This window comes from Carcharhinus amblyrhynchos, chromosome 12 (assembly GCF_965287045.1).
Source record: "Carcharhinus amblyrhynchos chromosome 12, sCarAmb.v2.hapA, whole genome shotgun sequence".
NCBI classification, from domain to species: domain Eukaryota; kingdom Metazoa; phylum Chordata; class Chondrichthyes; order Carcharhiniformes; family Carcharhinidae; genus Carcharhinus; species Carcharhinus amblyrhynchos.
The window spans coordinates 59877975-59900705 of NC_137335.1; positions in this window are offsets into that span (position 1 = coordinate 59877975).

Genomic DNA, 22731 nt, shown 5'->3' on the forward strand with positions numbered 1-22731 from the left:
CAACTCCACATTTCCTTCGACCCCTGATAACCTTTCACCCCCTTGCTTATCAAAAATCTATCCAAGCCTCCGCTTTAAAAATGTTCAAAAATTGAAACTTCCACTTTCTCTTGAGGAAAACAGTTTCAAAGACTCACAACCAGAATCATAGAATCCATATGGTGCAGAAGGAGGCCATTCAGCCCATTGAGTCTGCACCAATTCCCCAGCAGAGCATCTCACCCAGTCCAATCCTCCGCCCTATCCCCATAACCCATGTATTTTCCTCACTAATCCCCCTAACCTACACATGTCTGGACAAGAGGCAGTTTATCATGGTCAATCCACCTAACCTGCACATCTTCGGACTGTGTGAAAAAACTGGAGCATGTGGAGGAAACCCACACAGACACGGGGAGAATGTGCAAGCTTTACACAGTCACCCAAGGTTGGAACCGAACCCAGGTGCCTGACATTATAAGTGTTAACTACTGCCACCCCCACTGGAAAGAAAAAATTCTCCTCATCTCTGTCTCAAATTGGGAACCCCTTATTTTCAGACGGTGATGCCAAGTTCTAAATTCTCCCACAAGGGGAAACATCCTCTTCGCATCCACCTTGTCAAGACCCCTCAGGATCTCATATGTTTCATATGAAACCGCTTCTTCTTGTTCTAAACTCCAATGGATACAAGCCTAGCCTGTCCAACGTTTCCTCAGAAAACAACCCACCCATTTCAGGTATTAATCTAGTAACCTTCTCTGAACTGCTTCCAATGCACTTCCATCCTTTCGAATTGATTTGTCAGTTGGCCAAAGTTATTGTTTGACTCAATCTTGACGTTCCCGTGCTCAGCTGGCTGACTCGAGAGGGAACAAAATTACCTGCAATGCAGTATAGGCAGTATGTTGCCGCAGCCACCTTGCTCAGTCTGAGTGCTTAAGACCTTACTCAGCACAGCAACTTAACTACCATTTAAATTTTCCATGAAAAAGGACAGTAAACAGGAAATGAAGCCACAAGGCTTTAATCTGATGTGAGCAAAACAATTAAGTCAAACAACTTTGCAGTAAAAGCTCCATTAAATCATTAGACACTTCAGGCAAAACTACATAAGAACACAAACCAGCCAAGGATATGAACTCTCATATAAGCTGTATAGCCACGTCTCTATCCTCAATGTTTTTTTTTGCTTTTTATTATTCAATGAACAGTTCCTGGCACTAAGATAATTGATAATGGCAAGATGGAGCTTAAACAGGATTGGAACGTTCCCACTCCTCTTAGCCCTGAAGGGAACTTTAAAAAAATGATTTCAAAAACATACGGCGGAGTATAGACAGGGTGAGTAGGGAGCAGCTATTCCCCTCGGTTGAAAGGTCAATCACAAGGGGGCATAGTTTCAGGGTAGGGGGCAAGAGATTCAGAGGGGATTTGAGAAAAACCTTTTTCACACACAGGATGGTGAGAATCTGGGGTGCCAGAAGCCTTACAACCTTTAAGAAGTGTTTGGATGAGCACTTGAAATAATATTACATTCAAGGATATGGGACAATGGAATTAGCATGCCTTCAGGGGAAGGTATTGTTGGTACAGACTCGATGGGCCGAAGGACCTTTTCTGCACTGTATGACTCTATGGGCAGAATTCTCATAGGTAATCATAGCAGGGGAAGGGGGGCAGACCATGCAAAGGTCTGTTGACTTTGGGTGGGAAATCCCAGCCTTGGGGCCAGTGCAGCTTGAAAATCCCGCCCCATGACTTTATGACTCTATAACAAAACCTGCTGAGCATCTTCTGGCCCTAGATTCACTTCCCAGATAGGGAAGCTATCAATGCTCCTCAAACCCAGACTCTGGCCTAATGTGGCAGTCGGGCCCTGGTGATGTCACTGGAGCATACTTAAAGGAGGATCCTACTGGTTTTGGGCTATATCTTACTTGCATTTTAAGACTGCAATAAACCAGCTCCGGGGGGGAGGTGGAGAGGGGGGGGGGAGGGGGGGGATGTCAGTGGGAAATGCCCTGTTGCTTGGCCCACCTCCCCATCTGTTTAATGTCGGTCTAGATTTCCAAGTATTTCCTTGATGGCCAAGAACTTTGGGATATCTGGAAGTCAGGCAAGGCGCTCCATGAAAGCAAAATTCCTTCAATTTTTAGGCAGGTTTTGACAGTGCGAGTCGAAACTGCAAGATCCTGAGCAGGGATCTGGTGGTGCAGATCACCCTCCTGTTTTGGGACAATGTAAATCCCTTGAAATTTATAATGAGCTGGTGAACACTTACTTTGCCAGATTACTGTGTGAAGACAAACATTTACCCCATTCCCTTTGCTTCACTTTCCTATTCCAGCTTTATTTTCTTTCATTAGTTTGTAGGAAGCAAATTACCTCTGGCGTGTATGAGACCTGTTGATAACTAACTGTCCATTTTATTTGCCTATCTAACTAATTCTAAGGGTCCAAGAGCCATGGGTTCAGAGCCAGATGCACCCACTGGTGACCCTAGTCCCTGCCAGAATATGTGGCGTGAGGCACAGATCCACCCAGTTGTGTACATGCAAGATGAACTCCCAGCTGTCTAAGGCCCTAGTGTTTTCTTCCTTTCCGATATTAAATCCTGACTGAGAGAGAGAAAAAAAGTGCACAGAGCTGTATTTTCACCGTGCCAGGATGACTTGGGAACATTTTAAAAATTGCAGAAAGGCCCTCAACTCTAGGATACATCATAGAAAACCTACAGTGCAGAAGGAGGCAATCTGGCCCATCGAGTTTGCACTGATGACAATCGCACCCAGGCCCTATTCCCGTAACTCCACTTATTTAGTCCATTAATCCCTCTAACCTATGCGCCCTGGGGACACTAAGAGGCAATTTCTTAGCATGGCCAATCAACCTAACCTTCACATCTTTGGACTGTGGGAGGAAACCATAGCATCCAGAGGAAACCCATGCCGACACGGGGAGAATGTGCAAACTCCACACAGAACAGTGACCCAAGCTGGGGATCAAACCGAGGTCCCCGGAGCTGTGAGACAGCAGTGCCAGCTGCAGTGCCACCATGCCACCCATTCCTGATCTTTCCCTGAGGTTTCTGATTTTTCGGGAGCGTCTTTCAATGGTAACGGCTGGTTTGGATCATGAGCCCACATCTTGCACTCCCAATCTGGCTGGCTGCATTGAAGGGATAGGAATGTTTTAGACCTCTGCATTTTTATGGAGTCGTGCCAGCCTTTCAAAGAGTCACATCACCTCATGTACAATAGGTGGGAATCTTTAAGATCCTTCTCATGCCCCTCATGCCAACCCAGGACAAGGTATGCTCCCAAAAATTTCCTGTGATGCCTAAGGCCCCTTATTCCAACCAATGCCCACTCAATACAACGCTAGTCTTTGGGATTTTTTGCTGGACGTTTTTGTACCTGGTACTCCGGCTTTCTACAGCTCACCATGGCTTTGTGAACTGCTTTAATGTATGACTGATGTGCTTTATTTAAATGAGTGGCATCGCCTTCATGTGACCATATTTTGGCTTGCCTTGTGGCAGGTCGTTCAGGTTATTTACACAGCATCAGTTCAGATCTGAATTACTGGCTTGTGAATGCCAGTGCAGGAAAAACTATATCACTGCAAACAACGTCCGTATTTTCTGATCATGTTTAATTACTTAAACTTTTCAGCCGGTCTGCACTCTTCATAAGTTTTGTTTTGCAAATCATGCGGTAAAAATAAGTAATGGATTTGAGTGCACAATCCAGATTCACTCTACAACTCAGCACTTAGGTCATGTTACATTGCTGGAAGCACAGTATTTCTGGTAAAGGTCTGGTTGAAGTTTATTTATTAGTGTCACATGTAGGCTTACATTAACACCGCAACTAACTTACTTCGAAAATCCCCTAATCGCCACACTCCGGCACCTGTTTGGGCACACTAAGGGAGAATTTAGCATGGCCAATGCACCTAACCAACGTGCCTTTTGGACTGCGAGAGGAAACCGGACCACCTGGAAGAAACCCACACAGACACGGGGAGAACGTACAGACTCCGCACAGACGGTGACCCAAGTCGGGAATCGAGCCCGGGTCCCTGGCACTGTGAGGCAGCAGGGTTAACCACTGTGCCACCGTACTGTCTTCAGATTGATGCAAACATAAGATGCCATGACACTATTTGAAGAAGAGAGGGGGTCTCTCTGTTTCCTGGTGAAAGCATTTCACAATAACAAAGAAATTATTGACCAATCATTTGTCTCATTTTCTAATTGTGGAACATACTTACAGTGAATTGGCTGCCATATTTGCTTTTAGAAAAGCCCAGCATTTCTATTGGTGGGGGGCTCTGTCGTGCAAACACTGATTAGACACTGTACACAAAAGAGATTTACACCTTCTGGATTTTCTGAAGAATTTGTTCCAATTATAAAGCATTGCTTTATATTGTCATTTCTTGGCAAACTATTTTTGGAGTGGCATGACTGTTGTTACTTATGTAAATATAGCAATCAGTCTGCATCAACAAGGTCCAGCAAACAGCAATGAGAGGAATTAAATATTTTTTTAACATGTATTTTGTGGAGGAATGATTGATGGTCCTGCCTACAGGAGAATTCTTATTTTATGCCAGTGTGAACAAGCTTATCCAAATAAGCTCCTCTCTGCCTCTCATCTGAAGCCTGAGATCTGTGACAATGCAGCACCCTTTCAGCAACACATTTGGGAAAGGGCTTCAAGGTACAAGAAAGGAGGACCATCAACTCGGTGAAAGATGCTCTTTGGTCTTCCCGAAACTTGTTGGTCTTTCAGTACAAAGAATTGTCCCCGACTGAGTTAAAACAAAGCAAATTACTGCAGATGTTGGAATCTGAAACCAAAGGAGAAAATGCTGGAAAATCTCAGCAGATCTGGCAACATCTGTAAGGAGAGAAAAGAGCTGATGTTTCGAGTCCAGATGACCCTTTGTCAAAGCTAAAAGGCAGAGAAAGTGGGAGATATTTATACTGTAGGGTGAGGAAATGAAAGATCAGCCATAGCCACAGAAATAAGGGGAAAGGCTGCTAATGGCAGTCCATAGGGAGAATAGAAGGTGTGAATAGCCAAACGCAGAGAACTGAAATCAGAGGGTGAGCTGTGACAGATGAAGATATGGCGGGGGAGAGGGGAGATGGGTGGGAGAGAGGTAATATTAAGAAAAAGGGGGAAAGGGGAAGTAAAGGGGGAGAAAAAGTAAGAAAAGGGGGGATAAAATGAGAGGAAAGAATGGGGGGAAGAAAAATAAAGAAAGACAATAAAGAAATAAAAGATGGAGAACAGTTAAAATTAAATAAAATGAAAACAAGGGGATCGAGGTGGGGTAGAGCTAATCATCTGGAGTTGTTGAATTCTATGTTGAGACCAGAAGGTTATAATGTGCCTCGCCAAAAGATGAGATGTTGTTCCTCCAGTTTGCATTGAGCTTCACTGGAACATTGCAGCAAGACAAGAACAGACATGTTTCTGCTAGATAGTCAATACCTTTTCCCAAAGATAGGGGAATCTAAAACTGGGGGGCATAGGTTTAAAGTGAGAGGGGAGAGATACAAAAGTGTCCAGAGGGGCACTTTTTTCACACAGAGGGTGGTGAATGACTGGAATGAGCTGCCAGAGATAGTAGTAGAGGCAGGTACAATTTTGCCTTTTAAAAAGCATTAGACAGTTACATGGGTACAATGGGTATACAGGGATATGGGCCAAATGTGGGCAATTGGGATTAGCTTAGGGGTTTTAAAAAATGGGCAGCATGGACAAGTTGGGCCAAAGGGCCTGTTTCCATGCTGTAAACATCTATTTGGGCCTGGGAGCGGGATTGTATGTTAAAATAGCAAGCAACTGGAAGGTCAGGGTCCTGGTTGCACGCAGACGGAAAGTGCTCCGCAAAGCAATCACCCAGTCTACGCTTGGTCTCCCCGGCATTGGGATCCCAGGGACAGGAAAATAGGGGAAGCCCTGAGAGACTGGGGGGGATTTGGTGGAGCAAAAATGGAGTTGCAGACTGGGCCAGCAGGGAGGGGATCGCGGAGATCCATCGTCCCAGAGTGGAGGGTTCTCCAACTCTGAGGGTGCCTTCAGAGGGAGGCGCAACCCCCCCACTTCCCACCCAAGATGGGAAAATATTTTCTGCACCCGCTCCCACCAGCTTAAAAATTAAGACTGGGCGGGAGAAGGCCATTAATCAGCCTCTAAAGAACCTTAATAGGTGAATGGGTGGGCCCGAGGCTCTGGCTGCCCAAGTGTGAAATTATATCTGGGTAACCATTGCTCTGACGAAGGGTCATCCAGATTCAAAACATTGGCTCTATTCTCTGTCCACAGATGCTGTCAGAACTGCCGAGATTTTCCAGCATTTTCCATTTTTATAAGCATTTCTCCGTTGGCCGCCTGACTTGCTTCAGCCCCACTCAAATCTCTCATGCTCCCAGGATCAGGCTGTCCTAGAAATATGGGATGAAGGAGTCACAAGGCAATCAGGGTGACTAACTGACCCTTATACCAGAATTGAGGGGGTTGAGCTATGAGGAGAGGCTGAATAAACTGGGCTTGTACTCGTTAGAGTTTAGAAGAATGAGGGGAGATCTCATTGAGACGTATAAGATGATGAATGGGATGGATAGGATGTCGCTAAATATTTTTAAGACGCGGGTTGATGGGTTTTTGATAGGAGAGGGGATTAAGGGTTATGGGGAGAGGGCGGGAAAGTGGAACTGAGCAGCGACAGATCAGCCATGATCTTATTGAATGGCGGGGCAGGCTCGAAGGGCTGGATGGCCTACTCCTGCTCCTATTTCTTATGTTCTTATGGGTGGGCAGGTTCCTAGGGAGAATCCCATCCATCATCAGGACCCACCTTGGGGGAGCACAAAATCCTGTCCTATATTTTTGACCAAACCGACGTACACTGGTCCTAATGCTTCCTAACGTGATATGGTATCAAATTTAGTCTGTTAAAGTTGTTTTGAATCACCTTGGGAATATTTTATAATGTTCAAGACACTGCATAAGTACCAGTTGCTATCATTTTTATATAGGCTTTTTTTACTTTGGTTTGAATTCATCCAGATTCATAAACAGGACTGAAAATGCTCAATATAGTCCAAGCCTCAGTTTGCTCATATCAAATTTTGATTATAATCAGCATTGATCTTCTGCCTCATTTCTGCAATCAATCATAACTTGATGCACAGTGTAGACCAATATGCCAGACACCAGCAACTAAAAGAATCGAACTCTATTTTTATTAGTTTTTATTAGTTAATCTTTTATAGCTGGCGATGTGTCCTTGAAGACATGACCATTTCTTTACGCAGAGTAAGCAGCTAAAATAAGACCAGAAATGGAACAATCTGATAAGAAAACTGTGCAGCTCAGCTTTCACGACCTGCTTGAAAACTCCCTGAGACACTGACACAGTCCCATTAAAATGATAGATTAACTGCATCGCAAATCGTTATTTAATTATTTAATAACTGACTGCATAATAGCTCCTCTAATGGCTCTGTTAATGAGTGTGGAAATGAACCAAGTATGTGCTGAGATATGTAATCTTATTCAAAAATAGTACTCGGGTGTGTTGCAATTGACCTGAGAGTTCCTGGGGTAGATATGGGAAAAAAAGGCTTCGCTCTTGCTTTGCTGCTGGGAAATGTACACATGTAAACACTACAGGGTAGGATTTCACTGAGAGTTCTGCCACACAATAACTTTGGTAGAAGGTCAGAGAGGACACCAGAGAAATGGGTGAATCGCCAGACAAATACTACCACCCACAGATGAATGGTAGGCAGTACTGAGGAAAAGTGTTGGTGAGAAATGACAGGCACCCGCCACATTTCATCCTCATCCATCTGCCCAATTTGGTGTCATCTACAGCCAATGCAGGAAGTGCCTGTCCAAATATGGGTGGTCATAGTTAAATGTGAAGTGTGATGATATTACGGAGTCCATTTTCTGTGTTTGGAAATCGAGCATGTTTGAAGAAGCGACTGCATGCATTGTTCTTGGAGATTTTTAATGGCCGAGATCTCCCAGGTAGCTAAGTCCCGAAAAGAAGCTAGTGCAGTCGTTACTGCGAGGACAGCCAGATAGAAGGAACGATGTAGGCTGCTATGCTAGGAGTGTCATGTAAGTACATTCCTTTCATGGGAAGTAGTTCTGCATGATTGCCAGGAAGTCAAACCAAGTCTGTAACTTGTCAATGCTGGACCAGAAGGCCTCCTTCACTCATGCAACCAGGGTCTTTACATCAGCAATCTGAGCACACGCAATGGTGGTGGGGGAAGGGAGTGCTTTTACATTGAGACAAAAAGATGCATGGGATTTTTAACGATAGGGGCATTTAAGTGGCTTTTAAATAGGTACATGAATATGCAAGGAATAGAGGGATAGGGACCAAATGCAGGCATAAGGGATTAGTTTAATTTGGCATCATGTTTGGTACAACATTGTGGGCCAAAGGGCCTGTGCAGTACTGTTTTATGTTCTCTGAGAAAGGTCAATGTCAAATCCTGAGAGCTGTAACATGCCTAATTGAAGGATGAGGTGCTGGCCCTCCAGCTTGTGTTGGGTTTCACTGGAGCATTGCAGCAGGCCAAGAATGGGCATGTGGGCATGACAGCAAGGTGCTGAGTTGAAATGGCAGGCAAGAGGGAGGTTGGGGTCATGTGGGCTGACTGATGGTGTTCCACAAAGTGGTCACTAGGTAAGCTAAGACGTCCCTTGAGCATTTGTGATTTGGCCTCTGCTGTAGCTTGGCCTGCAGACTACACGCCAGGACAGACTGCAGCATGGCAAAACTGTATGCTGTGGTGCCACATATGTGGACAAGTGAACTTCCCCAACTGACCTGCATTCTTGTAGATTGATTCAGGGTGTGTCCATGAGTTTAATAGTCTGCAATTTCCATTACTAGAGGGCATAGCTTTAAGGTGCAAGGGGCAAGATTTAAAGAAGATGTACAAAGCAGATTTTTTATACAGAGAGTAGTGAGTGCCTGGAACTTGTTGCCAGGGGAAGCAGATACGATAATGACTTTTAAGGGGTATCTTGACAAGTACATGAATAGGATGGGAATAGAGGGACATGGTCCCCGGAAGGGTAGGGGGTTTTAGTTAAGTTGGGCAGCATAGTTGTTGCACTCCTGGAGGGCCGAAGCGGCTGTTCCTGTGCTGTAATTTCCTTTGTTCTTTGTCATTTCCTTCTTTTAAAAGCTGAGTCCATCATCTTAATCTTGGGACTCGAGATCCAAAGGCCAATGTCATCTGACACTCTAAATCAGATGCTGCCTTAAATTCCCAAATTCCTTCTCCTGTGTGGGTCAATGTCTTCAGAGGACTATGAGATGAGTGTGGGATAGCACAGATAGAGGCCATTTTTCCCAATCTTCCTGTCCCAAGGAAGGGGAAAAAGTGCTTGCTTTAGCCCGTGGCAACGCCACAAACACCAAAATATCACTCCTTCCCTCCTTCTTGACATTTGCAGAAAGACACTCATCAAAGATTTTGGTCCTCATTGTTTTCAGATTATATACAGTCAAGAATTTGAATGCTGTCAAAGATGTGTTTGATTTGTTGTTGCTTTTACTATAGCAGAGTCTACTAATTGGAGATAACTATCACAAAAGCACAAGAACTCCAACTAAACAGGATATGGCTATTTTGAGATCTTTTGCGATTCTAGTTTTCTTGACTGTGTTTCTATATTAAGCTGCTGAAGTAACTCAAAACCACAGACCTAGATATTCCTTGATAATCTGGTGGAGTCATGATTCTGCTTTTTCCTTAAGGAACGCTGATTAAAAATACTGATTTATCTTCGGATGGGGTTCACGAACCCTACCTTTCCCCTCCCCTCCCAACAACATGTGTTCAGTGCCACGAGAAACAGCTCACGGCATTCTGCCTTGCAAATATCACTTGGAAAAATGAAATCATTCATTCAACATACGCATAATAAAGCTGAAGGTTAAGGCCTCACGTGAAAGGAAAATCACCCAATCTTTAAAGGATCTTATCAGCAACAAATGGATCCCTTTAGGGCTCTCTTTTGATAACAATCTGGTGCTTTGATCTTCTAGATCATATTGCAAGGAGAAAATCACAATTTAATATATTTGCACAGATTGCTGTTCATAACATGACGTAAGCCATTGACAAAAGAATGCATCGGAGTCTTTCTATCTATATTATTGCATTAAAAAATCGGGCATTATTTATTTCGCTTTGCCTTTACTACCTCTTTACATTTGCCAGTGGCAGGGAAGGTGGGCATTGAGGTTGAAATCTCTTTCACAGAAGTCATGACTCTTTTATCACTCAATTAACTTGGAGTGAGGGGGTTTATTCATATCAGCTCAGGCTTGATGAAAAAGCAGTTTCTTGACTTTGGGATGAACTTGAGGAATTCTGTTCTGGGAGGTGAAGAGGGTTCGGAGTCTAAAACCCGGAATGTGGGATGTAAAGGTTGGGAGTCTCAAACCTGGAGTATGGGTGAAGGAGGTTTGAAGTCTGAACCTGGAAGGTTGGGGTGAAGGAGATTCAGAGTCTGAAACCTGGAGTGTGGGGTGAAGAAAAGGTGCAGCCAGAAGCCATAAAGGAAAAACAGAGAGAGAGAAAACAGCAGCAAGGAGCAGAAGCAGAAGTGCGGGACTTGTGATTTGCAGGGCGGAAAAGCAAAGGTCATGCAGGTCAAAGCCCCTGACAGTGGCTAGAGAACAGGAAGTGTGAATTGGAGATCTAACCACATTGCCTAGGCAGGACCCCTGAGCCTGAGAAGCCAACAGGAGTGGAAGGTTCCTTTTGAGTCGGGTCCACATAATCTGGTTCACGTAACCACACGTGTTAGAGATTCATGTCATTCCTAATTGGAACAAGGCCACCTTAAGGGACCAATCATGTGACATCCTGATGACATTATCGGCCGTTTGCACAAGCAAACAGGCAGCCTACCTTAGCAGCCTGCAATGTTAACATCCTTTCAACAAAGCTCCTTGCTTGTTTAAACCTTTGAGGCTAGCAGCCTTATCTTTTGAAACCACCACGTAGAAAACTGGTGATGAAGTGGTCGACCACACTTGCAGCCGCCCCAAAAGACAAAGCGGAAAAAGCCTGGCAGCATTGTAAACATCTGAAAAGCAATTGCAGAAAATCAGTGAGAAAAGGGGAAAATCGGGCACATTGGACATGCCTGTTGGAGAGAGAAACAACAAATTCCTAGCAAGAACTACAAATATAAACTAGGAATCTGTCAGATGGGAAACCAAAGAGAGGAAAAAGTATCCATGTTATACAAAAAGGGTGTGAAAGAAGACCAGAGTCACAGTCAGAAGATGAACTGTCGTTGAACGTACTGACTGTTCTTGGTTAACTGGGTCATTCCTTTACTGGATAGACAGCTGGTTAAAAATGGAGGGAGATATTGGAACAACAGTTTCATTGGTATCAGAAACTGTTTACCAAGAAAAACTATAATAACATTGCCTTGAAACCCTCAAAGATAATATTAAAATCCCATACTGGTGAAGTAGTTGATTAAGGGACTGTATCAATGTGAAATGTGCAGTTGAAAGGACAGACCGCAGGCTTGTCCCTGCATATCATCAAAGGAAATTATCCAGCAACAGTGGGGAGAACCTGGCTGGAAAAGGTCAAATTAAACTCGGCTGAGGTGAATCTCATGTCAGGTTCTGAAGCAGGTCTATCGAAGATTTGAAAGAAATAGCAAGGTCAGGTTGTACAATGTGAGAACAGGGCTAAGCACTATGTTTTTCATCAAAATTAAGAAGTATTGGCAAGGAACTATATCGCCAGTGAGAAGTGAATACCTACCATCGCCTTTGCACAGATAGGACCAGTCTCCATCATGGTACAAACTTGAAACTATGTAATATGGAGAAGAAATGCAGATCAGCTTTTGGCAACTGGAAGCAGAGACAGAATCAATGGACAGTCCACAGCAAGCTACGCCAAATGAAGATCTGGACATCTGGATGGGTACGTGGATAGGGAAGGAATAGAGGGATATAGACCAAGGGCAGAAGGTTTTTTTTTGTAGATGAGTTAGGGCATCATGATTAGCATGGGCCTGGGGGGCCAAAGGGCCTGTTCTCTGTCCTGTTCTTTGTATATCTGAATTTCTGACAATACCTGAAACAATTGAGGAAGGCAGTACCTCAGTTCAGAACACTTCAACACCGAGTCAATCTCTGAACTCTACATCAACTCCAGTGAAGACAACCACGGACGACATCCACAAACACCAGAGGCTGCAGTCAACACGAGAAAGCTGATGCCTGAGGTTTACCGACGACCACACAGGAATCAACATCCTCCAAAATGTCTAACTTACTGTGCTTATGAATTGCTTACATTGAGAATTTTGATTGTTAACATTGTATTGTGTTTCATTGCAGGAACCTCTGAGGAAAGTGCTGTGTATTCATATTGTTCCGAGTTGGAAGAAGGGCACTTTAAGGGAGTGATCACGTGATATCCTGGTGACACCATTGGCCTTTTGCGCGTGCAAACGGGCTGTCTATCTGAGCAGCTTGGAGTGTTAACACCCTTTGAAAAAAGCCCAATGTTTGTTTGAAACTTCAAGGCCTGCAATCCATCTTCTAAAACCACCACACCAAGAAATTAAGAATTGGAGCTCTACGGAGTGAACTCTGCTACCTGGCTGGTCAGAGATCAGGAGTTCAGCTCTTGACAGTATCCTGGTACATCTGGAGTGTCAGCCAAGAATGCCCATTATAAATAGTTTGTTTCTCGGGAGTCAAAAGAATCCTTGTTTTATAACCTCCATGCAGCCCATGTGCGCAGATCAGACACAGAAAAAAGAAATAAAGAGAAGAATTTTAACTTTAAAGGGTGAAAGAGTTGAGGGGTGGGGTAGGGTGTGCAGCATGAGTGTTGGGTGGCGGTTTTGTGCAGGGTTGGGGTGGGACGATTAAAAGCATCAAAACATACTGCTGTGTCGGAAACTCCTCATGACCCCGCCACTTCCACTTTTAACTGGTCTGAGATTTACATGTGCAAAATTAAAGGATGATTTAATCCTGCTATCTGATTTTAATGGCCAGTGTTGAGTTAGTTGAAACTCGCCAGGGTCGACAAGACCAGGATGCAAGCTTAAAGCTCTGAGAAATTGACAAACTGGAAACCATGTAATGATTGAAATAGAACTGCCAGTTTACTGAGGGCGGTGTGGTGGCATAATGGTTAGCACTGCTGCCTCACAGCTCCAGATACATGGGTTTGATTCCCACTTGAGTCACTGTCTGTGTGGAGATTACACATTCTCCCCATGTGTGCGTGGGTTTCCTCCGAGTGCTCTGGTTTCCTTCCACAGACCAAAGATGTGCAGGTTAGGTGGATTGGCCATGCTAAATTGGCCCTTAGTGTCCTGGGATGTATAGGTTAGAGGGATCAGTGGGGTAGGACTTGGGTGGGATTGTTGTGGGTGCAGACTCGATGGGCTGAATGGCCTCCTTCTGCTCTGTAAGGATTCTATGATAATGCTAAAGGTCTTGCTCACAGGGCTTGTTCTGAGAGTGAGCTTTCACTGCTTGGAGGTGATTTCCACACAATTTGAAGGCTATTTCCGCTATCTTGGGCTTCCCTCACGTTGACCTGGATGACCCTGTGCTCAGACTTCAGCAGGACGGCTCATGAGCTCCAACTATGAATTCTGTGGAACGGTGGGAGCAATACCAACAACATGGGCAGCAGCAGCTGATGGCTCCTCCTCAGCCACATGCCATTCCATAAGGCAGGAGGGATGGGCACAGAGATCCAGCTTAAAGGAGGCAATGGGTGGTGAATTTCTGGAATTCTCTGCCCATTGAAGTGGTGGAGGCTGCCTCCCTAAATATATTTAAGACACAGGTAGATAGGTTTTTGGTAGACAAGGGGATTAAGGGTTATGGGGAGAAAGCGGGAAAGTGGAACTGAGCCACTTCAGATCAGCCATGATCTTATTGAATGGTGGGGCAGGCTCAAAGGGCTAGATGGCCTACTCCTGCTCCTATTTCTTATGTTCTTATATTCTTATGTCCACAACACAAAGGCTACAAGAAGATCTCTTGACCTGACTGAGCACTGGAGCCTCAGGAGGCTGAGGATTCTAGCAAGTGTGACAGAATAGCAAACAATGATTCCTGCTACAAAGTACAAAAGTCTCCCTGATTTTCATTGATTTAAGCCGAGAGTTTTGGGTTGTAAATTGATAGCAATTTATGCTGTTGATTGTACATTTGTTCTCTCCATATGTGTTCCATTTGGCATTTATTAAACCTGATTGGAAAACCAATCTAGCAATGGCACTTTAAAAAGCTGAGTCTTCACTCAGATTGAGGTTTCATGCTAAGATGTAAGTGAAGCGAAATCACCATAATTCACCTTCAAAAGGTGAATTCCAATTAAGAAAGAGCTGTATGGAGTCACCTCTACTTTCCACATTTCTCTCTTTTCACAGGGGTATCACAAGTGGGAACCAAAGGAAAAGATGCAGAATTTTGAATGCGGAATGCCAGAGACTCCAAAATCAAGGTCAGCTACAAGGCACAGAGGCGGATAGCCCAAGTGCTGGATGCCAGCAAGCATGTAGAAGGTGATGGTCCATTCCCTTTGTTGTGCAGAGGGCACCGCATTGTTAATGATGCTGGATGCCAGAGTGATGAAGACGTCTGCCATCTGCTACACCCAGGCCATTGCAGCTGACGTTGCAGAGATCGCCAAGGTTTTAATGGAAGGAACCAGAGCCGTAGCAATCGATTATTTGTTGTCACCTTCACTCCCACCGATGAGGTCTTGTGGCTCCAAGTCTTCGTGTAGCACTTCCACTGAAGCAGCCAATTGTTTTCTGGGTGAGGTCCAATTTGGACGTGCACAGCTCCTCTGGCAGTAAGTCCCTCAGTTGACATCTTATACTCTGTCACTTGCAATGGGAGTGGGATAATAGCAAGATAGATTCAGACTTCATCTGTGATGCTTTGGGGATGGGCAGTTCATCCTCTTTTAACATGCCAATGAGTTGGATTGGGATGGGATGAGAAGAAGGTTAGAATTCCTAAAATAAATTACCTTTATGCACTGAAGAATACTCTGAATAGCCTGCCAAAATTAAGAGAATTAATGAAACAAAGAGCATGAGTGAAACAGAGCCTTGAGAACAATTTCCTTGCTGCTGGTTTGATGCTCCATAGCTCTCATGACCTCTGTGTCGGCCTCTCAGGCTGACAATCAGCTAAGGGCCGTAAATCACATCAATACCAGGTCACCCGTGCCATTATTTTTCAGTCTAAATAGCTGCAGCATAAAAATGGGCATAAATCCAGCAAATGTACAATTGCCATTGACTGAAACCAAATGTTTTAATCAGCTTGTGGGTGAGTTTATCAGGAAACTGCGGGAATGTTCCAGTAAGCTATGCCCAAAATAAGTGAACTCACTCAGGCCATTAGTTGCTGGAGATTCACAGTTAAATAATTGTGCATGCCATTAATATATCGTTACTGTGGTGCAAACTTTCTTCAAATTCAAGTCCATTAAAGGTAATTGTGCCCCTACTGCCTTCGGTTAAGATCAGCTACCTCACATAATAAAAACAGAAAATGCTGGATAAACTCAGCAGATCTGGCAGCGTCTGTGGAGAGAGAAACAGAGTTAATGTTTTGAATTCACATGACTCTTCATCAGAGCTGAAGAAAGGCAGAAATATGATAAGATCATTGAATAGTGTAGAAGGCACTGACAACAATCCCACCCAGGCTCTATCCCTGTAACCCCATGTATTTACTCTGACACTCAGGGGCAATTTAGCTTGTCCAATCAACCCAATCTGCACTTGTTTGGACTGTGGGAAGAAACCGGAGCACCAGAAGGAAACCCAGGCAGACATGGGGAGAATGTGCAAACTCCACACAGGCAGACACCCAAGGCTGGAATTGAGCCCAGGTCCCTGGAAGCAATGCTAGCACAGTAAAAAGTCTGACAACACCAGGTTTAAGTCCAACCGATTTATTTGATAGTACACTCACTAGCTTTCGGGGTAAGTCCCTTCGTCAGGTGAATGGAGAGTTCTGGCCTCTGTAAACTGTCTGTGCTTTGTATGCTCTGTCTGAGGCCAGAACTCTCCATTCACCTGACGAAGGGACTAACCCTGAAAGCTAGTGAGTTTACTATCAAATAAATCGGTTGGACTTAAACCTGGTGTTGTCAGACTTTTTGCTGTGTTTACCCCAGTCCAACGCCGGCATATCCACATCAGCAATGCTAGCGACAGTGCTGCCCATGATGGATTATATAGTAGGAGGGGGGGATGGAGAAGGTGGAGCAGAGTAGAAGGTCAGGAATGGGTCAAAGCTAAAGAGAGATTGACCAAGATGCCATGGACACAAAACACAAAGGGGGTGAGTGCTCTCTTAGCCTGATTCCAGAAGTGATGCTGGGGACTTCTAGATCAGCTGGAACTGTTTTTACCAACTGAACCATGAGTGGAACATGGATTTATTTTCTGTTTCTAAATCCTTCCATTGCATGATTCAACGGATTATTTTTCAGCTGTAGCCAATCTAGCCGCGATCCAACAGGTGTGTGTATGATAAAGTCAAAGAAATGTCATAACAAATAGAAAATGGTGGAAATACTCTTCAGGTCAGACAACATCTGTGGAGAGAGAAATAGATCCAATATCGCAAGACAACGACTTTCATGAGAACTGGTTTGGAGTAAAAATGGCAGGCATTTGAGAAGAATTTGCAATTTTGCACATTTTGGAGTATTTGGAAAGAAGATAATTTTTGAGTGAGCACCACTCAAATGCCCAACATGGAAATTGTGTGCACGTGAATGATTTTTTTATATGTTCATGGGATGTGGGTGTCACTGTCTGGACCAGCGCTTATTGCCCATCCCTGAGGGCATTTGAGAGTCAATCACATTACTGTGGGTCTGGAGTCATAGAGTCATAAAATCCTTCAGTGCAGAACAAGGACCACCAAATCTGCATTGACCATAATCCCATCCAGCCTCTATCCCCATAACACCATGCATTTGCCCTAACTAGTCCCCTGACACTAAGGAGCAATTTAGCATGGCCAATTCACCTAACCTGTGCATCTTTGGATTCATGTAGGCCAGATTAGGTAAGGACGGTAGATTTCCTTCTCTACAGGACATTAGTGAACCTGATGGGTGTTTCTCACAACAATAGTTTCATGGTCATCATTAGATTTTCAATTCCAGATTTTTATTGAATTAAATTTCACCATCTTCTCTGGTGGGATTTGAACCAGGATCCCCAGCCCATTACCCTGGGTCTCTGGATTATTAATCCAGTGACAATACCGCTATGCCACTGCCTCCCCATGATGCAAAGCTCAATTCACTTGGGGTTTATCTGTATCTTCCTCTATTATGTGATATTAGCAGAAGGAAATAAGATTGAATGTACATATATTCCTACTGAACGTCACAGTCAAGGTGACCCTGCACTAACCTGAACCATCTTGGCCTTCAGATCACTTGTGCAGATATTTGTATAAACAGGCAGACGCCGCTGGATGGTGTCATCATGCCCAAATGTGTTTATAATTCTGAAATTAGCATCTTATGGTTTAATCCAGTTGGCACAGATATTCCATTAAGGAAAACTATTCTAAAATAAGTAAATTACTGAAGACATCCAGCAATCTTTCAAAGGTCAAACTTTTTTTTGAAGTATTTTCTATGGTTGCCATAGAAACAAAAGAATCTTTATTTCCACCAGTCGTTGTCTAGCCAGGCAGTCAATTTGAAAACACCTCTCACGGGTCTTTTATTTTTCTTTCTCAGTTGAAAATAACTGATGTTCTTTTCTGTACATTTTAAATGATGGTTGCGTTTTGTGAAAAGTAAGTGTGATTCTCTCCTCAAAAATTAATTTGAGTCTAGTGGCATTATTACGAGATTATTAATCCAGAAACCCAGCTGATGTTCTGGGGACCCGGTTACGAAACCCACCATGGCAGATGGTGGAATTTGAACTCAATAAAAAATATCTGGAATTAAGAAGCCATGAAGTCATTGTTGATAGTCGTAAGAATCCATCTGGTTCAGTAATGTTCTTTAGGGAAGGCAATCTGTCATCCTTACCTGGTCTGGCCTACCTGTGACTCCAGAACCACAGCAATGCGGTTGACTCTCAACTGCCCTCAAGAGCAACTAAGCATGGGTAATAAATACTGGCCAGCCAGCCATGTCCCATGAATGAATTTTTGAAAAAATTTGATTGTCAGGCATGTGATGACCCTTATTGTGGTTATTGGCCACAGGCGCAGTACACAAAAATGTCGACTTGGAGGCATGTAGTTTTAAAATCATTGGAGTAGTTTCTTTCTCTTAACAGCTTATCAATCATATAATACGTTTAATTCATGCTATCCTTGTACTACTTGCTGCTCCCCTTTCTCCTGCTTCCCCTTTGCTGATCCCTCCTCTGCTGCCTCCTTCTCTGTGGCTCCCCTTTCTTGTTGGTCTCCTCTTCATTGGCCCCCTCTTTCTGGCCCTTTATTGCTTGTTGATCCCCTCTTGCAGGCTTTCTCTTGCTGGTCTCCTCTCTGTTTGTCCTCGCTTTCTGGCTGTCTCTTGTTGATCTCCTCTCTGTTGGTTCCCTCTTGCTGGCCCTCTCTTGCTGATTCTTCTCTACCGGTCCTCTCTTGCTGGCTCTCTCTTGTTGGTTTTACTGGTCCCCTCTTGCTGGCTCTCTCTTGCTGGTTGTCTCCCTGTTGATCCCCTCTTGCTGGCTTTCCTTGCTGGTCTTCTCTCTGTTGGTCCCCTCTTGCAGGCTCTCTCTTTTTGGTCTCCTTTCTGTTGGTCCTCTTTTGCTGGCTGTCTCTTGCTGGTCACCTCTCTGTGTTGATTCCCCCTTTCTGGCTCTCTCTTATTGGTCTCTCTATTGATCCTGTCTTGCTGGCCCTCTCTTGCATATCCTTTGTCTGCTTTGCAGCTGCAAGTTTGCAAGCAGCGGGCTGCCGTGGGTATTGTTAGTGGTGTCGTTGATCTTCTCAGACAGCATAAGAGCATTGTACAGCAAACCCCTGACGTGTACAATATAACCCCTGAATCATACAACATAACCTCTCAGCAAAAGTGCCAAGAACAAACCCTTTCCCAACAGCCCACAAGAAAAACAGCTGTGCCACAGTGTTTCACTGAGATTGCTTCAGCCTCTTAATCGCTGTGGTCCACTTGCGTTGGACATTTCACTGGCAAGTTTCAGAAGTATATAAAACCCATGGACCCATCATTAAAGTTAAAACAATGGGTAAAACTTAGTCAGGTGATGGGGGTCTCACCCAATAGCTGGAGAACCAGTGAAAGCCCGCCCTGTCTCCGTTAAGAAAAGCCCACTCTATTCAGAGTCTATCAAGCAAATAAATGGCTATAAATAAATAAATCAGGGCTTCCGTGGGATTAAGGAGTTCTGACGGAGTTTGCTTTATGTGCTTCTCACATGGCAACTCCCCTGTCTACCACCATTTTTCAACTAACAGCAGTGGAATGAGAACCTTAAATAGCCATTAATTGCCCAGTTGAAGGTCTCAATTAGAGTCTTGGTAGGAAGGCTAACCATGAGTCTTCATGCCTTGAGCCTACTCAGGTGAAGACAGGAAAGAGATGGATGTCCACCTGACATCTTCCCACCCAACTAAATGTCCTCTTGTCTCTAAACCTGCCATCAAGGGGGCATTAAATGCCACCCAGTGTGTAAACATCACTTTGAATGATTATGGAATACTATACTCTCCTGAGGGGGTTGCACAAAGGCAGCCTGACGCACTCTAGTCAAATGCAGAAGCCAATGGGTTGAAGCCACCTTGCTGATGTGCTGTGGTTTTCATTGATTTTAGTTCTCATTCTCACCCAAACCCCTATACACTTCCACAATAAACTTCAGCCGCACATTAAGGCAGGGAAAGAGGGTGGAAGAAAGAGAGTAGGCTGCATAGTAACAAAGTGGTCAGCACTATTGCCTCACGATGCCAGGGATCCAGGTTCAATTCCAGCCTTGGGTTACTGTCAGTGTGGAGGTTGCACTTTCTCCCCATGTCAGTGTGGGTTTCCTCCTGGTGCTCCGGTTCCCTCTCATACTCCAAGACTTGCGGTTAGGTGGATTGGCCATGCTAAATTGCCCCTTAGTCTCAAGGAGATTAGCAGGATAAATATATGGGGTTATGGGGATAGAACCTGTGTGGGATGTTATTGGTATCGGTGTGATGGGACGAATGGCCTTCTTCTGCACTGTTGGGATTCTATGAAGCGAAGAACAAAGTGAAAGATCTGCCAAAGAGAGGGAGGCAAGCGTGATTAAACGAAGAGATGATAATGGATGGTAAGGGGACAAGTAAAGAAAACAAAGATGGGTCGAGAAGAGGTGTAAATGGCAAACAACAAAATCAAACTTGGCAACAGTGGTTATGATCTGAAATTGTTGAACTTAACGTTAAAACTGGAGTTTGTAATATTATTGAAAGATGATGAGCTGTTCCTCGACCTTCTTTTGAGCTTCATTGGAAGTCTGTATGGCTGAATACCAAGAAGTGGGATAAAGAATTAAAATGACATGTGGCCGAAAGCTCACACTTGTGGGCTGAACCAATTGCAAAGTATCTTTTCTTCACCAGTAGTAAAATCAGGATCTGGAAGCAACAATCAATTGCAAAGCTCCCTTCTACCTCCAGCATGGACCAGCCTTCCCTTTCCCCACCTCATGCTCAGGGGTAGCTGCCTGTTCAATGTCGTCATAAGGTGAAAATGTTGAGTGATTTTCATCCAAGCAAGAAATTAGTTCAAGAACCCTAGGCTGCTTGCTATTCAAACTCTCTTATCTAATTCAGATGCATTTTTATCGTTGAGTGCGTTCCATGTCAAAGTGATTCATTCTATCAAAGGTAAAAGTAGAGCTAATTCTGTTTGATTTACCTTGCTTGAATTGTGCTAATACTTACCTAAAGATTAACCTAACAACCCAACTGGAACTTAATGCTTGGTGTGGGCATTTTGAAAGGGGGGAGTAATAAGGAGAATACAAAATGTGTTCTGATAATTGAATACTTAGTTTGCTCCCACATTAATATCAATTGTTCAAACAATGTATCAAAGCCGAGATTAATTCAGCGCACATGAATGGAATAAGGAAAGCGATGGTTCATTTTCAGTAGTTATGAACCATTTAATAATCCTCCACTTACTGTTTATTGCACAAAATTTTTCTCTGTTTTGTATCCAGCTGTTAAGCAGTAACTCTTGCAAAGGATACGCCTTAAGTGTGAACCTAGACTAGGGAATGTTGATACTTGATTGAATGAGGGGTATTAATTCCCAGCCAAAGCTTTTCCCTTGTTGAGAGAATTGTCTAAAAGTTAATGCCAATGTTTGGAACAGTTAATAAGAATATCTATTTCCAGACATGACTGAATCCCAATGTTTTTAATTTAGATTAATAAGTTTTCGAAAGAGAAATGAATGTGGCAGTTTAATTTCCAGCATGTCGCAGCCTACATATTTCAGTGCTGGAGCTATTCTTAATATTGATTTTAACCCAGCATCGAGCAGCAGTTCATGGATCCCAGTGTATTTGTTTACTTATTCGTGTCACAAGTCAGCTTACATCAACTCTGCAGTGAAGTTACTGTGAAAATTCCCTTGTTGCCACACTCCAGTGCCTGTTCGGATACACTGAGGGAGAATTTAGCATAGCCAATGCACCTAACAAGCTCGTCTTTCGGAATGTGGAAGGAAATCAGAACACCCGGAGGGAACCCACACAGACATGGAGAAAATGTGTAGAACCCGCACAGACAGTCACCCAAGCTGGGAAGCGAACCCAGCTTGAGGCAGCAGTGCTAACCACTATACCACCGTGTATGCAACGATCTAGACTCCACATGCTCAATGCCTCACAATGCACAAAGCTCACGAACTTTAGGAAGCTGCTGGCATTAAGAATTTGGCATCTGTAACTAGCTAACTGTGCATACATATAGTCCTGATAAAGAGGCACAGCAAGCTGATTTATACTAGATTTTGGTATGCAGGCTGTACTTACAGGAGTGCACAGGCCTTTTACTGCATGAAAGGGTGAATTAAGGAATAATTAGTAGAAATTAATCTATCGCTTTTAAAGTCTCAAGGATCTGATGACTTATATTAAAATTAATTATATTAAAAAATGATTTTCATGAATGTTTTGGTGTACATATAAGGGATGTATGACTGTTTGATACATATTTTATGAAGCTATTATATAGTTTAAATGGGACTGGCAGAATGGATTGGCACCTTAGTTTTGTTGATGGAGCTGTACCTTTGTTGGAGGCAATAGTTACTTGCAAACTGAGGCACGTTACTTGGTTACATCCCCGGCAGTCTGCTTATGCTGGAGGTTCCAACTATAACGCTGATTGCCAGTGCTGGTGAGTAAGTCAGTCATCACTGAGCTGATACAAGCTTTCGGTAATTTATGGATGATGATTAAGACCTGCAATATTACTGTGCATTTGATTCCTGGTAGATTGAGTGTTGGGGGTGTACAAGGGAAGGCTTTAGCCAGCAAGACTCGAGAAGAGGGACCCAAACTGAGGCCATACGTGATATTGTTCAATGTCTGTTTGACATTTATTTGAAGGCCTGAATGCTACCAGCCTGCTCGCCACTGAATCGGAGCAGCGAGGAGTAGACCATGG